Genomic DNA, 21489 nt, shown 5'->3' on the forward strand with positions numbered 1-21489 from the left:
CTCACTCTCCATTCACAAAAGAAAGCCTACTCACACTGCTAGGACCCATCCAGCTGCCTCTGGAGTGGATATCCTCTTCTATTTCTCATTGCCTTAAATTCCTCCCAAGTTTCCAGTAGAGAAAGGAAATTTCACGACTGGCTGTATATGCTTCTTTGTCTTAGTTAGGAACATACTTAATAAATATAACTTATTCCACTGGCAATGTATAAGTAGTTAGTTATCTTTTGTTTCATGACCTTTGCTAGCCAAATCATACTCAACCATACAAGTGTGATTATATCAGTGAGAATTTTTGCTTCTGTTTTAAAGATTCCAAATACCTACTGTTTAGGTGTTGGTTAACACTTTTTATTTTTCAGTTTTGTCATCTTTAAAATGGCAGTCATAATAAAATCTACTTCAAATGGTTTCAAGAAAGACAAAATAAGTTTACATATGTAAAGCACTTAGAAAAGTCTGGCATACAGTAACTTGTAGGTATTATTATTATTGTTGTTATTTTCTTATGCCAACTCTCCAAGTTATTTACAAACAAATGGAATTCTTGGCGGGTAGGGCCAGATGTCTGACAAGAAGCAGCTAGTGTGTGCCTTCACAGAGAGAAAAAAGAGTAGTAGGTAAATACTAACTCTTCAACTGGAACATACAGATGGACACATTGCACTGGGATTCACCAAAAAACTGGGATTCATCAAAAAACCAACTCCATCCATGGAGAACAGAGAGGAGCAGTGAGACAGGACAACTGCCCTCCTGGGAGGAGCAGGAGACAGGGGAGACCCTGCCCCCCGTTATGGGTAAATGTAAGTGAGTGGTGGTCCCTGGGGACTCACACTTCTGCCATGGACTTTTGCAACCCCGGGCTCAGGAGATCCCCATGAGTTCCCTCACTGAGGCCTCCAGACCGACCTGGAAAGCTACATGAATCTGGGCAGAGCCACGGCCCAGGCACATATGGAGTCCCAGGAGCCTTGGATCCTTGGGCATCCCGACATTAGCAGCTGCAGCTCCGGCAATGGGGAAGGTCAAGCTTCCTCGTACACCCCCAGGAAGGGGGCCAAGTCCACAGGGCTGAGCAGTGACAGACTGCAGGCCTCACCTCTACTGCACCTCGCAGGATAAGGCCCACTGCTCTAGGACCCTAGCATGATCACACCAGGCCTGCCCGTGCTCTGGGGCAAGTAGCAGCTCTGCATTTTCCTGGGATGGTGGTCCCAGAGGGAGAGGCAGCCCCCATTTCTGCTGCCTCACAGCCCTCGCTCCTGTTGCCCTCAGGCTCTAGATGGTGTGCCATGATTAGGGACTGGTGCGGATCCCCAGCACAGAGCAGCTGTCCCATGGAGAAGTGTCCAGATTGTTCTAACCCTGCTTCTCTTCACTGTGTTGGGCCTCCAGACCTGGGACTCCAGCATAACTATCCTGCCTCTGCCTGGACACTTCAGTGGGAGGTAGCTCTGGACTTCTCTGAGGAGGAAATCCCAGAGACACCCCATAGCCTCTCCACTATTGCAGCTGCAGTGGTACCCCCCTAACCACCCTCAGGTTAGGGAAGGAACATAGGGCCTGGTTGCTACAGTAGCACCTCCAGCACACTGCAGCCACCAAATGGAGAGGAGCCCAGTCTCTCTTCACTGAGAACCTCCATTCCTCCACTCTTCACCAGGCAGGGCCCCCAGCTCAGAACAGCCGCCTTAACCGCAGCTATGTATAACCACTGGTAGGGGCTTTGTGTTTCCCTAGGGAGTGGCTCCTAAAGCTCCCTAGGGCTCCCTCTGGCATTGCCATGGCAGTGGTTCTGGTCCTGCTGACCTTGGTCCATGGAAGAATCAAAGAGTCTGAGGGCTTTATTTGCTCTTCCAGCACAACACAGTCAGCATACAGAGAGGAGCCCCGTCTCTTCTCCCTGGGAGCACTTGAGTCCCTGCTCTTGCCCAAGTAGAGGCCCTAGCTTGGGCCAGCTTTGCAGTCACTCTACCCCTGGCTGAACATTCCCAGTGGCAGTGGTTCCACTTTTCTCTGAGGTAGAGCTCCCAGAAGCAACCAAAACTATTCTGCCACTGCCACTGCAGTGGTACTGCCCTTGCTGCCCTTAGACTGGGGAAGGAGCAAAAACCCTGAGTGCTTTAACTATAATTCCAGCAAGCTGAAGTTGCCCTAAGGAGAAGAGACCAGTCTGTCTCCCCCATGATGCATCCACCCTGTACATCATCAGGCAGAGCCCTCTTGGCTTAGGCCACAGTGTGGCTGCCCTACCATAGGTCAATCACACTGATTGATAGTGGCTCTGCATTTCCTTGGGGTGGAGTCCTAAGAGACAAGTGAAAGTTTATTCTATCATAATTACTGCCAAGGCCCCTTCCCCTGCTGTTTCTAGGAAGAGAACATAAAGACTGAGCTCACCTGAGAGCTGTGGTGTGCAGCCTAGGAATGACAAGTCAACATTTGTAGCCAGCACTTAAGTGGGAGAGGAGTCCACATTTTCAGAGCACTGAGAGGGAGCATGGGTGCAATCATGAGGGAATACAAAGGAACCATGTGGCTGAGCAAGAGCTTACCTATTGGCCATTACACTTAAGTGCCACCTACTAAATCACAGCCCAGAACTTCCACATCAAAAATACTTTGCTAATATACCCCCCTGTGAAACCAAGGACAATAATTCAACTATAAATAAAGACCTGGCACAAAGTGTCAGCCATCTAAATACATCCATATAAGAAGTCTATTGACTGTATTTGATTTTCATCACAGTTAAAGAAGCACCAGCCCATACAGATGAGAAAGAACCAGTGCAAATACTCTGGCTACTTAAAGAGTCAGAGTGACTTCTTTCCTCTAAAAAACCACACTAGTTCCCCAGCAAGGGTTCTTAACCAAGCTGAAATATCTGAAATGACAGAAGTAGAATTCTGAATATGAATATAAATGAAGATCATCAAGACCCTGAAACAAGTCAAAATCCCATATAAGAATGTAAGTGTTACAAAAAAAAAATACAGCTGATAGATAAAATGACCATTATAAGAAAGACACAAACTTATCTGATAAACTAAAAAACACACTACAAGAATTTCATAATGCAATCATTAGTATTAATAGCAGAACAGACCAAGCTGAGGGATGAATCTCAGGGATTGAAGATTGGCTCTCTGAACTAACTCAATCAGAAAAAAATTAAGAGGAATGAAAAAGAATAAGCAAAATTTCTGAAAAATGTGAGATTACATAAAGAAACCAAATCTGAGACTTATTGAGTTTCCTGAAAGAAATGGGGAGAAAGCAAGCACCTTGGAAAATATATTTCAGGATATCATCCATGAAAACTTCCCCACTATCACTAGAGAGGAAAACATTCAAATTCAGGAAATGCAGAGAATCCCTGTTAGACACCATACAAGAAGACCATCCCTAAGACACATAGCCATCAGATCATGGGTCAAAATGAAAGAAAAAAAAATGTGAAAGGCCACTAGAGAGAAGGAGAATGTTACCTACAGAGGGAACCCTATCAGCTAATAGTGGACCAATCAGTAGAAACCCTACAAGCCAGAAGAAATTGGGGGCCTATATTCAGCATTCTTAAAGAAAAGAAACTCCAAAAATTTCATACCCAGCCAAACTAAGCTTTAGAAGCAAAGGAGAAGTAAAACCCTTTTCAGAAAAGCAAATGCTGAGGGAATTAATTACCACTAGACCTGCCTTATAGGAGGTCCTGAAAGGAGTGCTAAATATCAAAAGGGGAGACCGTTACCAGCCACTACAAAAACACAGTTAAGTACACTGACAATTGACACTATAAAGCAACCACACAAACAAGTCTGCATAATAACCAGCTAAAAATATAATCACCAAAACAAACCCACATGTATCAATATTAACCTTGAATTTAAACAGGCTGAATGCCCCCAATTAAAAGGTGCAGAGTGGCGAGCTGGATAAACAGGGAAGACACAGTGGTATCCTGTCTTAAAGAGACTCATTTCATATGCAATGACATTCATAGGCTCAAAATAAAGCAATGAAGAAAAATCTATCAAGAATACATAAAACAGAAAAAAAGCAGGGATTACTACACTAATTTCAGACAAAACAGACTTTAAAGAAACAAAGATCAAAAAAGACAAAGAAGGGCACTTCATAATAGTAAAAGATTCAATTCAACAAGAAGACCTAACTATTCTAAATATTTATGTACCCAATACAGGAGCACTCAGGTTCATAAAGCAAGTTCTTACAGACCTATAAAGAGACTTAGATTTCCACACAATAATAGTGAGATAGTTCAACGCGCCACTGATAGAATTAGACAGATTATCAAGGCAGAAAATTAACAAAAGTATTTAGAACCTGAAATCAACATTTGACCAACTGGACCTAATAGACATCTACAGAAATCTCCAACCCAAAACAACAGAATATACATTCTTCTCACTGCTACATGGCACATACTCTAAAACTGACCAAACAATTGGACATAAAACAATCCTCAGCAAACTAAAAATAACTGAAATCATACCAAAGATACTCATAGATGAAAGCCCAATAAAAATAGAAATCAATGCTAAAAAGCTGCTCAAAATCATACAACTACATGGAAGTTAAACTACTTGATCCTGAAAGACTTTTGGGTAAAAAATACAATTAAGATAGAAATCAAGAAATTCTTCAAAAGTGGTGAGAACAAAAATAAAACATACCAGAATCATTTGGACACAGCTAAGGCAGTATTAAGAGGGTTATCGTACTAAATACCATGTCAAAAAATTAGAAATATCTCAAATTAACAACCTAACATCACTGCTACAGGAATGAGAGAAACAAAAACAAACCAATCCCAAAGCTAGCAGAAAACAAGAGATAACCAAAATCAGAACTGAAGTGAAGAAAATTGAGATGTGGAAAACAATACATAACAGACTCCTCAACAAGTCCAAGAGTCAGTTTTTGAAAAATTAGTAAGATATATAGACCTCTAGCTTGATTAATATAGGCAAAAAGAGAGAAGATCCAAATAAACACAATCAGAAATTATAAAGGGGGTATTACTACTGACCTCACAAAAGTACAAAAAAACCCTCACAAACTACTATGAATATCTCTATGCACACATACCAGAAAACTCAGAAGAAGTGTATAATTTCCTGGACATATACAACCTCCCAAGATTTAACCAAGAAGTTGAATCTCTGAAAAGATCAATAATGAGTTCCAAAATTGAATCAGTAATAAAATGTCCATCAACCAAAAGACACCCAGGACCAGATAGAGTCACAGCCAAATTCTATCAGATGTATAAAGAAGAGCTGGTAGTGTTCTCACTGAAACTATTTCCAAAAATTGAGGAGAAGGGACTCCTTAACTCATTTTATGTAGCCAACATCATTCTGAAACCAAAACCTGGCAGAGACACAACAAAGAAAGAAAACTTCAGACCAATACTCTTGAGGAACCTAGATGCAAAAATCCTTAACAAAATACTAGAAATCCAAATCCAGCAGATCATTTAAATGCTAATACACCATGATTAAGTAGGCTTTATACCTGCGATGCTAGGTTGGCTTAATATATGCCAGTCAATCAATGTTATTCTTCACATAAGGAGAACTAGAAACGAAAAACACATGATTATTTCAATAGACATAGAAAAGACTAAAGATAAAATTTAACATTCCTTTATGTTAAAAACCCCTCAATAAAGTAAGCATTGAAAGTACATACTTCAAAATAATAAAAGCCATCTATCACAAACCCACAGCCAATCTCATACTGAATGGAAAAAGGCTGGAAGCACTTCCCTTGAAAATCGGAACAATACAAGGGATGGCCCCTCACTACACCTATTTAGCATCATACTGGAAGTCCTCACCAGAGCAGTCAGGCAAGAGAAGGAAATAAAAGTCATCCAAATAGGAAGAGAGGAAGTCAAACTCTCTCTGCTTGCAGATGATATGATTCTATGCCTAGAATAGAATAGTCTCTGCCCAAAAGCTCCTTGATGCGATAAACAGCTTCAGCATAGTTTCAGAATACAAAATCAATGTAGGGAAATTGGTAGCATTCCTATACACCAGTGACAACCAAATTGAAAGCCAAATCAGGAACACAATCTCATTTACAATAGCCAAAACAGAATAAAATACTCAGGAATACAGCCAACTAGAAAGATGGAAAATTGCAACAATTAGAATCACAAATCTCTGCTAAAAAATCAGAGAAGACACAAATGGAAAAACATTCCATGCTCATAGATAGGAAGAGTCAATATTTTTAAAATGGCCATCCTGCCCAAAGCAATTTACAGATTCAATGCTATTCCAACATTCTTTCCAGAATTAGAAAAAAAAAAAAAAATTAAAATTCGTGTGGAACCAAAAAGGAGTCTGAATAGCTAAGGCAATACTAAGTAAACAGTACAAAGCTGGAGACGTCAGATTACCCAACTTCAAACTATACTACAGGGTTACAATAACCCAAATAGCATAGTACTGCTACAAAAACAGAAATGTAGACCAGTGGAACAGAATAGAGAGCCCAGAAGTAATGCTGTACATCTACAACCATCTGATCATTGACAAAGTTGAGAAAATCAAGCAATGGGGAAAGGACTTTATATTCAATAAATTATGCTGGGTTAACCAGCTAGCCATATGTAGAAGATTGAAACTGCACCCCTTCCTTACACCATATACAAAAATCAACTCAAGATAGATTAAAGTCTTAAATGTAAAACCTAAAATGGTTAGAATCCTGGAAGATAACCTAGGATGTGACCATTCTGGACATTTGAGCTGGCAAAGATTTCATTATAGAGGTGCCAAAAGCAATTGCAACAAAAACTAAAATTGACAAATGGGACCTAATTAAACTAAAGAGCTTCTGCATAGCAAAAGAAACTATGAAAAGAGTAAATAGACAATCTACAGAATGGGAGAAAATATTTGCAAACTATGCATCCAACAAAGGTGTAATATCCAGAATCTGTAAGAAACTTAAACAAATGACAAGCAAAAACCAAACAGCCTCCATATTAGAAAGTGGGCAAAGGACATAAACAGACACTTTTCAAAAGAAGACATACATTTGGCCAATAACATAGTTCAAAGTTGCTAATCATTAGAGAAATGTCAATCAAAACTACAATGAGGTACCATCTCATACCAGTTGACTTATTAAAAAGTCAAAAAATAAGCTGGCAAGACTGCAGAGGAAAAGGAACACTTATATTCTGCTGGTGGGGGTGTAAGTTAGTCCAGCCACTCTGGAAAAGCAGTGTGGTGATTCCTCAAAGACCTAAAAACAGAATTACCATTCCTTCCAGCATTCCCTTTACTGGTTATATACCCAAAAGAATATAAATTGTTCTATTGTAAAGATACATGTGCACATATGTTCACTGCAGCATTATCCACAATAACTAAGACATGGAATCAACCTAAATGCCCCTAAATGGTAGCCTGGATAAAGAAAATGTGGTACATATATGTCATGGAATACTAAGAAACCTTAAAGAATAACTAGATCATGTCCTTTGCAGCAACATGGATAGAGATGGAGGCTATTATACTAAGTGAATTAACACAGGAACAGAAAACCAAATACTGCAAGTTCTCACTTATAAGTGAAAGCTAAACAGTGAAAACGTGGACACAAAGAAGGAAATAAGACACAGACACAAAGAGAGGAACAACAGGAATAGAGGCTTACATAGGCTTGGAGAGTGGGAGGAGGGAGAGAGATCAAAAAACTACCTGTTAGGTACTATGCTTAATACCTAGGTGAGGGAAAAATCTGCACACCAAATTCCTGTGACATGTAGTTTACCTATATAACAAACCTACACCTAAAATAAAAGTTAACAACAAGAATAGTTAAAGATTCATTTCAGAAACATACCAAGCAGTTTCTGACATTTTCCCTAAGTATTTTTGAATAACATTTTTCTTAACAGTAAAAATTTTGGAGTCAGAGGTTCCTGTTCTACACCTGTTACTTACCAGATGATTGATTGGGTAGGTTATTATTCTTTCTAAACTCCAGTTATTTTGAGTACATAAAATGAAGAGATTTCTAATTTACAGGGCTGTTACAAAGAATACCTATAGCATTGAGGACATATAATAAGCTCTGAATATATGATAGCTATTATTATCACACACAGATTTCTATGGGTGGTTAGGGGAAGATAACTCAAAATGTCTCTAAGATTCCTTTCTGTTAGATAAAATTTAACTATTACCTGGATAATTCAACTATCCATTTATAGAAAGGTCTAATTAAATGTGCAAGTCCTTTGGACTACAATGAAGCATCTCAGAGTAAAAGTTCAGGTTTGAAACAATTTCTTTTCTCATTGAAATGGTAGTTGTTTTTTTCATGGTCATATTACCTAGTGCTCATCACAGTCTCAGGGATGTAATGATAGTCTCCATGCATCTGGTTATCATATGTATTAGTCCGCTTTCATGTTGCTGAAAGACATACCTGAGACTGGGAAGAAAAAGAGGTTTAATGGAGAACTCACAGGTTCACATGGCTGGGGAGGCCTCACAATCATGGCTGAAAGCATAGAGGAACAAGTTACATCTTACATGGATGGCGGCAGGCAAAGAGAGAGCTTGTGCAGGGAAGCTCTCATTTTTAAACCCATCCAATCTCATAAGACTCATTCACTATATTGAGAACAGTGCAGGAAAGACCCATTCCCATAATTCAATCACTTCCCACCAGTTTCCTCTCACGGTATATGGAAATTGTGGGAGTTACAATACAAGATGATATTTGGGTGGGGACAGAGCCAACCCATACCATTCCATACCTGGCCCCTCCAAAATATCATGTCCTCACATTTTAAAACAAATAATGCCTTCCCAACAGTTTCCCACAGTCTTAACTCATTTCAGCATTAACTCAAAAGTTCAGAGTCCTAAGTCTTATCCAAGACAAGGCAAGTCCCTTCCACCTATGAGCCTATAAAATCAAAAGCAAATTAGTTACTTCCTAGTTACAATGAGGGTAGAGGCATTGAGTTAAAAATAAAAGTCATTCCAAAGGGGAGAAAGTATCCAAAACAAATGGACTACAGGGCCCGTGCAAGTCCAAAATCCAGCAGGGCAGTCAAATCTTAAAGCTCCAAAATGATCTCCTTTGAATGCATGTCTCACATCCAGGTTGTGCTGATGCAAAATGTGGGTTCCTATGGTCTTGGGCAGCTCTGTCCCTGTGACTTCGCAGGGGATAGACCCCTCCTGGCTGCTTTCATAGGCTAGCATTGAGTGTCTGTGGCTTTTACACGCCCACAGTGCAAGCCGGTGGTGGATCTACAGTCCCGGAACCCGGAGGATGGTGGCCTTCTTCTCCCAGCTCCACTAGGTGGTGCCTCAGTAGGGACTCTGTTTAGGGGCTCCAACCCCACATTTCCCTTCTGCACTGCCCTAGCAGAGGTTCCCCATGAGAACCTTCGCCTTGCAACAAACTTCTGCCTGGATATCTAGGCATTTCCATACATTCTCTGTAATCTAGGCATAAGGTCCTAAACCTCAATTCTTGACTCTGTGCACTGTCAGGCTCAACACCCCATGAAAGCTGCCAAGGTTTGAGGCTTGAACCCTTTGAAGCTATGGAACGAGCCTTACTTTGGTCCCTTTCAGCTGTGGCTGGAATGGCTGGGATGCAGGACATGAAGTCCCTAAGCTGCACACAGCCCAGGAACCCTGGACCTGGCCCACAAAACCACTTTTTCCTCCTCGGCCTCTAGGCCTGTGATGGGAGGGGCTGCCATGAAGACCTCTGACATGCCCTGAAGACATTTTCCCTATTGTCTTGCAGATTAACATTCAGCTCCTCATTTGCAAATTTCTGCAGCCTGCTTGAATTTTTCCTCAGAAAATGGGATTTTCTTTTCTATTACATTGTCAGGCTGCAAGTTTTCCAAACTTTTATGCTCTGCCTCCCTTATAAAACTGAATGCTTTTAACAGCACCCACGTCACATTCTGAATGCTTTGTTGCTTAGAAATTTTTTCTGCCACATACCTTAAATCATCTCTCTCAAGTTCAAAGTTCCACAAATCTCTAGGGCAGGAGCAAAACGCCACATTTCTTTGCTAAAACATAGCAAGAGTAACTTTTGCTCCAGTTCCCAAAAAGTTCCTCATCTCCATCTGAGACCACCTCTGCCTGGATTTCATTGTTCACATCATTATAAGCATTTTGGTTACAGCCATTCAACAAGTCTCTAGGAAGTTCCAAATTATCCCACATTTTCCTGTCTTCTTCTGAGCCCTCCAAACTGTTCCAACCTCTGCCTGTTACCCAGTTGCAAAGTCACTTCCACATTTTTGGGTTTCTTTTCAGCAGCACCCCACTCTACTGGTACCAGTTTACTGTATTAGTTCATTTTCATGTTGCTGATAAAGACATACCCAAGACTGGGAAGAAAAAGAGGTTTAATAGAGAACTCACAGTTCCCCATGGCTGGAGAGCCTCACAATCATGGCAGAAGGCGTGGAGGAACAAGTCACATCTTACATGGATGGCGGCATGCAAAGAGAGAGCTTGTGCAGAGAAACTAACATTTTTAAGCCTATCAGATCTCATGAGACTCATTCACTAAATTGAGAACAGTGCAGGAAAGACCTGCCCCCATAATTCAATCACCTCCTACTGGGTTCCTCCCATGATATATGAGAATTGTGGGAGTTACAATTCAAGATGAGATTTGGATGAGGACACAGCCAAACCATATCACCATAGATTCTGAATGTAAGCACTGAATGACAACTATAAAGGTACGTGCTTCCATGTGTGTCTTTTCATTTTACCTAATAGTGAAGTAAACAAGGTTCCCATCTTTCTCTGTTTCCATCTCTCTCCCTGTTTCTCTCTCTTCTCTTCCACTTCACCCCCATACTCACCCACAAACACACACACATAATGTGCTGTGCTCTTTTCCATTGTGATTTTATAGAAATATGGAATGTTTTGGATTCTTTCCTACAAAATATATTAATTTAAAATAAACAGAGGCAATCCATTTAAAGACACTGAGAGATGAGTGATCTACTGAGAATGATCTGTATTGAAACAGGAGAAAATAACTCCTTTCTGATTATAGTGTGAGAATGTAAAAAAAAGTGTGTAAATTATGTAAATCTGAGGATATTTTACTAGAATATAGTAATATTTTACAAACAGAAATAATAGCTACATTTTGCTTTCAATTATATTTAGAATGAGGCTAATTCCAATAAATGCATGGTTCAGTATTAGCTTGTAGTATAACTCTAAAAGGGCTTTTTTGCTTCATTTACCAAGTAATAGACCTAGAAGGCATAGCTAGTAGACTATTTTTATGCATACATCGTATTAAATTGTACATATTCATTTTAAACCATTGCTTTATATATTCAGAAAAAATACCAAAATTAATTTCAGTTAATACTTTTCCCTCTGTTTGCTTTAAGAAGACTCAGTGTTTCCCCATAAGTGTTTTTTAACTTTTAGGTTCACTTCCTTTAATTAGGGGTTTCAAATGAAAACACACCCTCCCAGGAAACAGGAGTCAAGTAGAATAAAGGAGAAAGCATAGATGAGGCTACAAAAACTCAGGTCCTCAAAGCCATTTGTAAAGCTTTTGTTAAACTCACCGCTGCTCCCAAAGAAATCAGAATAGAATGAACATACTGAGACACAGTCTTAACAGAAATGTTTAACATAGCAGAAAGCAGGAGCGCAGAAGTGAGGGGTCTATCAGGTGTTTAATACCAGAGGTGCCCTATACCTTGAAGTAATTCACTTTACAAGCAAAAGTGGGACTAGTATTTGAGAAGAATTGAAAGCCATTTAGGCATAGAGAATATCATTAGCCATGTCACATTGTTCCAAGTATATCTATTTTCTACGCCACAAAGAATTTGGAAAATACTCATATCTCCATAGAGAGTTGAACCTTTGTCACATAATTAGTCATTCTGTCAATACTTTTGGAAGTGAATTGGTATGTAGTCTTCTACACTTATTAGATTCCAAAGAAATAAATGTTTTTGAATAAGAAGTATATATTAGAATGGCATTTTAGTCGTTCCAACTGGTTATCAAAAAATTTACATATTATCTTACTGGTTATACTCTATTAGCTTACTCAAATTTTTCTGTTTCTCTATTCTTTAGTTTAGTTTAATTTTCAGAGATGCACAGAAAAATGTTTGAATAGAAAAGCCATGCAAACCATGAAATGTGTGAAGAAATTCTTAATTGGGTTAAAAAATTAATTTTTTAAAATTTCCTTTATGTACTCTTCAGTGGATGTTCATTATGGGATAACAAAGTTTGATTTCACAAAGTTTGACTATTCAATACAAGTAAATTAAAATAAAAAAGGATTCATTTTTCATAGTTGAATTAACCCAGTGGCTCTCAAGAGTGGTGATTTTGCCACTCAGGGGACACAACTGGTGTTAAGGGTAAAGGCAGTGCTACTGACATCTAGTGATTAGAGGCCAGGGATATTGGCCCACACTCAAATAATTAACTGGGCCAAAATGTCAGTAGTGCCAATGCTGAGAAACCCTGAAATAGTCAAACATAATTTAAGTTAAGGGAGGAAGGAGGGAGGAAATGAAGTTAGACTTGGGAAGCATGGCTAAATCAGGCTGGATGTCAGATATGGGGGCATTTTTTGATAGAATATGAAATTTAATCACTGTATCAATGATTTGATGTGTTGTGGTATTCATCCTGCTTCTTTGTACCTCCAATGGAGATTTTAATTATCTTATTACATTTTGGATTTCTTTACATCATTTACATACCTTTATACATACGAATCTCTTTCTTTTCCTTGAACTCCTATTCAAAGAAAAATGCATTATATATATATAAAATATATACATAATGTATATATCAAGATTATTTTTCTGACAGTATTACCTTTTTTTGTTTAAAAAAATGACTTCAGGCATTGTTTCAAAGTTTTAAATGCATTAGAACAATGATTAAGGACATGTACTTTTGAGCCTGACAGACTTCAAGCAAATGTTGTCTTTGATATTTGTAAGCTGAGTGACTTTGAGAAAGCAGTTTAATCTCATTGAATCTCAATTTTCTTATCTGTAACTAATAATACCTAGCTCATGGATTGCTTAAGGAATACCAAATGTATTACATATTGTTCAGAGAATAAGCACCCAAGAGGTGGTCATTTAAATCTTAGTGTTTGTACATGTATACTCCTCTACCACCTCCCCACCATCCAATGTGTGTATTTACTCATCCTTAAATAAATATAGCTATAAACAAGGTTGAGAGTTGACAGTGGACACTATGAGTGAATTGTCCTTCTACATCTTCACTGTCCACATGGGCCTTGTCTACTTCCTCTTCTTAGGTCTATAGCTATGTACTGAGAGTAGCTCCCTACCTGCTCAAGTAACAAAGATTCTTAGTTTAGAACGTCGCTGAAGTGTATTGTTTTATTTCTCAACCACTTATCTGATATTAATCTGTAAAATTATGCATTTTTAAATGTTTTTGCTAATAGCTATGCATAGACCCAGATTAAGAATAAATGATCAGAAAATGATAAATGAAAGATATTTTCACTGGGATATGATGAGAAAAAAACTTTTTTTTTCAAATATGCTTTTCCAAAGAAAAACCTTCCCTTAAAATTTGTTTCATAGTTAATAGATCAAATCTGAATCTTCTTCCTATTTTTTTCAAATCAAAATCAGTTAGATTTAGTGATTGTAACTTAGTGAACATACATAATAAAAATCAGATAAAAGAAAATTTATTAGCAAGAACAGATTTAAGTTATAGTTTTTAAAAGTGACCAGAGAAACTGGAGTATTTATATTTGTGTGCATTTACACAACCTAAGTTGTAAAATTAAACAATCAAATTTAAATAACTTGACTACTAAACTACATTATGTGACTACGTTAAGTGAAATTTTTTTCAGCTTAAAATGTTTAGATGATTAGTTAAACATCATCGATAGAAAAAAGGCCTAACAATAGTTCATCAATAATACACAGAAATTTTTATTTGAATAAAAGTTTATCGTGTTTTCCATGTAAATTTTTTTTTTTTTTTTTTTTTGGGATGAAGTCTCGCTCTGTCGCCCAGGCTAGAGTGCAGTGGCACGATCTTGGCTCACCGCAAGCTCCGCCTTCTGGGTTCACGCCATTCTCCTACCTCAGCCTCCCAAGTAGCTGGGACTACAGGCGCCCCCCACCACGCCCGGCTAATTTTTTGTATTTTTAGTAGAGACGAGGTTTCACCGTGTTAACCAGGATGGTCTCGATCTCCTGACCTCGTGATCCGCCTGCCTCCGCCTCCCAAAGTGCTGGGATTACAGGTGTGAGCCACCACACCCGGCCATGTAAATTATTTTTAATACAAGAAAAGTTTTGGATAATTATATTTTAAACCATTCCCACTTAATTGAGGCTATAAATACGAAAAAAAGAAAAATGTTTATGGTACTTATGAATTAGGGTGATATCTGAAATTTTACCAACTGGTACTGTGCAAACACCAACCAATGAGACAATTGTACTGACCGATCAGAATGGATGCTGGTATACAGAATCCAGAATAGTCACATTAGTGCGTAATTCCTGCACATTTGCCCTACATATTGATTTAAAACACAAGGATATCAACATGTATATTCATATTTTGCCTAAGCTATCATTCGAAAACATTTGCAGGAATGTTATAAAATTTATTAGATTCTATTGGTACATGTTTCATCGAGTCAGAAGAAAAAGTTTGAATGTCAAAGTAGTAAAATTTATCACATGAAAGGAATGTAGTAAAATTTGAGAGTTTACCCAACAGATTCTTTCTTATCTAATTATAGTTATTCGGTTTTAATTGAAAGTTACACAAATATCAGACATTAAATCTAAGACAAATGTCAAATGGAATCCCACACCTGTACAGTAACATCCCAGGCATCTACATATATTTTAGCTGATCATTAGCAATTAGTAGCATTTATCTGTCCATTTAATTGTTCTCCCGATCTTTCCCAGATAATTTTTTTAGTTCCCTCAATGCATTGGCCCAGAGTTAAAATTGTATTGGTTTTTCATCATGCAACCATTTCATTAGGCTTTTAGCCTGGCTGAGCCCATTAAAATCGCTGCTGCACACTTGGCCTGTGTTTACTCATGTGAGGTGAAGTGGAGCACAAGGCAACCAGTATAATTCAGGCCCAAGAAACTCTTTTGCCTGAAAGATTTAAATAGTTGAGACTAGGGGTTTTCTCTGCTTGAATTATAAGTATTATTTCAGTTTTCCACTTCAGTTTAAGTAAAGCATTCTGAGCCCATATGAACATGTTGGATTATCTATCTCAGCAAGAACTGTGTTCTAGAGCTGTTGTAAAAGGAAGAAACAGCAAAGTCCTTTCTTGGTTCTTAACATGTCTCTGAATTGACCCTTTCTTGACCAGTCAATCAGATAAGGTAAGGGAGTCTTACAGAGGTTCAGTACATCAGTCTATTAGGATGGGGAAGAGGAGCAGATGCTCCAGGCCTGGGATTCTAACCTAAAGCCCTCTGATCCCACTCTATGTTCCTATGACTATCCTGCACTGCCTTTATGACCAGGGCTAAAAGAGTAAGAAAGCTGAGGTCGTTTTGGTTCATGGGGAACTTGGTACTCTTGGTCCAATTTTGCAGCACCAGAAAAAGCTTTCTTTCCAAGTATAGTGCTGTCTGAGCACACAGTACTGAAAAGCTTTCTGCATCATTGCCAGGAAGAGAATCAGCCTGAAAGTGTCATAATCAGTTACTGGTGCGTAGTGCAAAGTGTCATGGCAGCATAATAGAGTGCCAAGCAAGGAAAAATGTATAAAATAAAAAGCAAACTCTTCCAATAAATAATGCCCATCATTAAATTATTAGACACAAATCAATGATGCAGAAATGACTTTAAAATATAACTGCATTACCTTTCATTTGTAGTCTACATGGACTGACTAAGACACAACCATATATGTTCACTCATGCCCATCTCACCATGGTTTCTACTTGCCAGCACCTATCACATAGATGCTTTGGGGATGAGACAGTTTTGGCACCTACAGAGTATAATAGTACTTTACACATTTAGGCAGCAACATATCCATTTCAGGTTTCTTTTGCTTTAATCAAGACTTTTATACAAAATGAATAGTAGTTTATAGTTTTGAGAAGTGAATATATAGTTTATTTATACATGCTAAATATTAGATGATTTTTCACCTCATTAACCAGTGTGTGCACACATGTGTGTGTGTGCCCATATGTATTTTTTTTCCTAATATAGGTTTTTTTCCCAATAACAATAGCTAACTTTAATAAACCCTCTTATATGCCAGGCACTGGGTCTAAACACTTATAGTAAACACTTATAGATAAACTGTTTCTCTAAACAGATATAATAACCAGTTTTTCTCCATACAATTCTATGTAGTATTAATACCTATATTTTACAACTAAGGAATTTGAAGTTAGAGAAGATAAATAATGTGCCTGGGGTCTCTCAAGTAGGTGTTAGAGCTGGGAATGGAATTTAAGTAGTCTGACTGCAACGTGCATTGGTTAAGTGTTTTATGTTATACTGTTAAACAGTAGTCAGAGAAACAAATTAATCACGTGAACTTGATTTCCATTATCCTTTTCCGGTGTAATTTTAATTTCCAGGTGAACTTTAATGTGAATGAAAAGACAAAAAGTTATTTGTCTATTTTCATTTTCAAGTGATTTTCTAACTTCTAGAAAATAAGAGGAAAGCCAGGTTATATCATTTATTAAAATAAAATGACTTTTTAGTATTTGACTATAATTATACATTTCAAAACATTTAAATAAATTTTAATGTGGCATATCAATTTCAGTTCATAAAAACTGATGCAAAAATCAGCAAACTGCAGTTTCATCCTGTGTTGACCACACATAATGTACCACTTGTTCCCTGGCTTCAGATCTTTTATGAGGATACTTGCTTGGCAGCAACCAAACAGTTTTAGTCAGGTCATAGTAGATCTGTAACAAGTTTTAAAATATTTTCTAGGATGTTATATAATGATGATTTTTTAAATCTCAGAGACTAACAATTTATATTAGTTACAAAAATACAATTCTTCCCTGCTCCTCCCACCCAGCACCAAAAATGTGAACACCACCAACCTAAACTGCCTAAGCATTACTTTGGAAATGTGGTTGTAACTACCTGTTTCCACATTTGAATGATGCCTTTATTCTAACACACTTAGGGAAGTTCTATTGTATCAGGCAATTAGGCCAAGGAGGGAGCAATGTGGTATATACTGCTGCTCTCCTCTCCTAGGCACTTCTGATGAATCCAGCATGGTCTTTCTGATAAGCTTGGACACAGTGCAAGGCAGCTTTGCAGGAAGCCACTAATAATCAATTAGAATTGGGAAGTGAGTTGAAATTTATTTGTCTTTGCTATATTAAACCAAACCATCATAATCATCATCTTTAATCAAAAAATCTAAACAACAAAAAGCAAAATAAAAAATCTTTCCAGGAAATAGATTATGGGCAAGGTCAAAAGTCGAGGCTATAACATCATCGCCAATTGAGTAACAGCTTGAAGCTGCAAATCTTTTACCAGTTTACCTTCTGAAAAGCTTTAAGTCTAGGTTTCTGATAAGAACTCAATCATAGATTTCCTTCTAGACAGGATGATTGTGCAATTAGATTTAATAATTGTAAACCCTTAGGACATTTCTGCTTTGGATTAGAATTTTTTGTTTACTTAAGTTGTTAACTGCAAGTCTCTTGAAGGCAGAGGTCACACTCTTCATAACTGTCCTCCATTACATATTATTATTTGCAGTTAATAATTATTTAACATAAATTTTTGAGTAAGTGATTCTTTAATCATTAACATATTTCTTGACTACTTTTAAAGCACTTTGCTTTCTATAAAGATCCTTGCTGAGATGTAAATAAATATAAGCGTGCACATCAGGTTTATGAATGAACCAGTATCAATGGGGTCTATGTCTCTCTAAGCTTGACCTTCCCTGCCAGTAATGATATCTATAGCAGGTGACAAAATCTTGCACATTTATTTATTACCTAACAGTCTCATATTCAATCTTTAGATAGCCCAATCTAGTTGTCAGATTGAAATGTCAAAATTTTAATCTCTCATCCACTTTTATTTCAGTGACTTGATGGTAATTTTTATTTTTAATGGTTGAGTTCGTCAAGAAACTTGTTACAAAATGGGTTTGAAAATCACTTAATGACTCACATATGGCAGGTTAGCGATTGATCCATTCAGTTAAAATGCTGAAACATCTTGATTATAATCTAAGATTTTATATTGTATTATCAATGCAGTACTACAATGTCTTCTCATTTTTCTTTGCTCTTCTTGATTCAATTATTTCAAAAAATGTATTAGAGAAGGAGGCCTTTTACCAATTTTAGCAAATCAGCATCTACCTGTTATAGTTTTATAATCTCAAGAACACTATTATTTTTATTTTTTCTCTTAGAACCAGTTATCTAGAAAATATGAATATGAGAAGAGCTCATTGGTTATTGTGGTTAATTTATAAGCTTGAGTTGTTTTTTTCTATTTTTAAAATTTTAATTTACTTTAAACTTTTGGGTCTTCATCCTGGTTGTTGTAACAGTTATGAGAAGAAATGAGAAAACAAATCCACTATCATAGCATAGTAAACCTTTGACTTGGGTCTTCCTTCTGCTACCATGGATCATTCTTTCAAATCTCTCTTTTCTTGACATGATTATTTATTTCTTCCTAAGTCTTCAAGGATCATAAGAAATTCTCTCTGGGAGAAAACAAAAATGTCTTACAGGGAAGAAGTGGAGGAAAACCAGTGTTTTTCTCTACATGTTTGGAAGTCAATGGGATGTCTGCCCATGTTGTTCTGGCTGTTGATTCATGTTTTGCAGTAAGCATAGCCCTCTCTTACAGAATTGTAATGAATCACAGTACACATTACAGGTTTGGATTCTCCTTTTCTTCTCAACTCAACCCTTACCCAGGCCATTTTCCTTACAGTGCCGGCCATGTCCAGATTGTAAAAACAATAGTGAAGAAGGGAATTGTTTTCTTCTCTCTTCCTTCTCTACCTCCACTCCTGCTTGAGAATTTCCTAGGTGTAACAAGGGCAATCATTTGTAGCAGATGCTGTTATGTTCTGGTAATGGGAACCTTGGGGTGGCTGATCCCTAAATGTTCATTTTTTTCCTCTAGGGAAACTTTTATGAGTGTTACAAAGATCAGCCCCATTTATCCCCTTTAGAAGGCTTTGCAGTGCCTGCCCCGATAACCGACACAGTCTCTTGCTATCTCTATCACTTTCGCGTCCAATTTTTTTTCTGACTGTGTGTCCCACACAAACTAGTTCTGCTGAGTACAGCCTCCTTGGTTGGGTCTTTTCCAAGATTACTCACATGGGCATATCTTCTGTGGTTTCTATAGCAGCCTAGAGGAAACACAGTCCCTTTCCATAGATGTGCAGCTGGCTTCACTGCCATCCGTCTGCCATCACAGCAAGTATTACAACCTTTCTCCTTTACGTTTTTCCAGTCATGTGTCAGCCACCATACTTTCTGATCCGCAAACTCTTGAAGTTTTCCTCCTGTGACTCAAGGGGAAAAGAGTTCCTCTCTGGTTTAAGAAAAAACAAAACAAACTTTAATTTTAGATTCAGGGATCCTCTCCTCTTTTCCAAGGAAAAATATAGCAGTATCACATAACTCTCTGATGATTCTGTTCAAGGAAATTTTTACTCCTACTCTTATCTCTTCTGATAAACCTTGCCTTGTCCTTTACATAATGTGCAGAGGGATGATAAGTTATAATGACAAATTATTTCTGAGTTATATTCTAAAACACTATGGCACAAAAAGCCTAATTGCTATTTTTAAAAGTTTGAGCGTGTTAGGGTTCTCTTAGCCCTAACACAGAGAAAGAAAAACAATAGCGTGTATGTGTATAATTTATTATGAATATTGATTCACATGATTATGGATTCCAAGATGTCTTATAATCTGCCTTCTACAAGCTGGAGAACCAGAAAAGATGGTGGTGTAACTCACTTTGAATCTAAAGGCCTGAGACCCAGGAGGGACCTCTGGTGTGAGTCCCAGAATCCAAAGACCCAATAACCAGTAGCTCTGATGTCTAACGGCAGGAGAAGATAAATGTGCTAGCTTAAGAGAGAGCAAATTCACTCTTCCTCTGCCTTTTTGTTCTATTCAGACCCTCAAGGGATTGGATGATGCCCACCCGCACTTGTGAGTTCCATCTTTATTCAGTCTACCCGATGGGATGCTAATCTCATTCAGACAGAGATACACACAGAAATAATGGTTTACCTGCTCTCTGGATATTCCTTATCTCAGTTAAATTAACACATAAAATCAATAATTATATTGGATATTTGAAATCCATTGTCTTGTTTTGAGACTTGAGATAAAATGACAAATCAAGAAAAATACCTGTTTGGCATCTTGTTATGTAAGCAGTGAGACAAAGTCCAAACAAGTTGAAAATGTTAAGCCTAATGAGAGTGCTCCAAATCGGCACTACATTTTTTTTGTTTCTAATATCAGTTACCAAACCATAGTCCAATCCTCATTTGAATACATAAAGAACCAGATAGGAAATGTGAAAGGAAAATCAGAGATAACAAATATCTAACCTGTATTTGTTTTGTAGGTAAAACTTTTGCCAGATGGGTTTACATTCACTATGTATAGTCACACAAAAATGAAAAGATTAAGTATCAGACAATTAAGTAAGGTGCCTATATCTAAAGATATGTATTAAGTAATCTAAAAATGGACACAGACTTTTCACTTTTCATATACTCCAAGACACATATAATTGTAATCAGAACAAGTCTTGCAACTTATTCAGAATGAGCCTTATACAACTTATTCAGAATATTAATATGCTTCTTGTGGTGGCTGTATTTAATTGTGTGAAGTGTAAACATTTTTACTAATAAAACATTGATGATAGAAAAGCACAGTATTTTCTAAATGATTGTTTACTGTGGCTTACTGAGTACAGGTGAAAAGTGGGCATCATTATAAGAGAAAAGAAGGAGGTTAGGCTAAAAGGAGACTACTGGAGCTTTGATTTTGGTGAAATAATCTTGAGTGTTTCAAAATAGTCAGTCTATTAGGAGTTTTCAATTTAAAGGCAAACTGTTCCTCTAAGACATAACAAAGCAACTTAGATACATGAGTTTTAAAGAATACCTTTGTCATTATTGTATATAGACATAAATAGGCACTCTATAGGGTTTGTTCAGTTTTCTTTACTATAGGAAAGTATATATATAACTTTTAAATGAATAATTTCAAACATATACACATTAAACAGAATAATATAACAAACCTCTATATACCCATTACCCTGCTTTAATAAATCATCAATGTTTCTGCCAATTTTATTTTATCTATACCTTCCT

This window comes from Trachypithecus francoisi, unplaced genomic scaffold (assembly GCF_009764315.1).
Source record: "Trachypithecus francoisi isolate TF-2019V2 unplaced genomic scaffold, Tfra_2.0 Lachesis_group12, whole genome shotgun sequence".
Classification (NCBI taxonomy): domain Eukaryota; kingdom Metazoa; phylum Chordata; class Mammalia; order Primates; family Cercopithecidae; genus Trachypithecus; species Trachypithecus francoisi.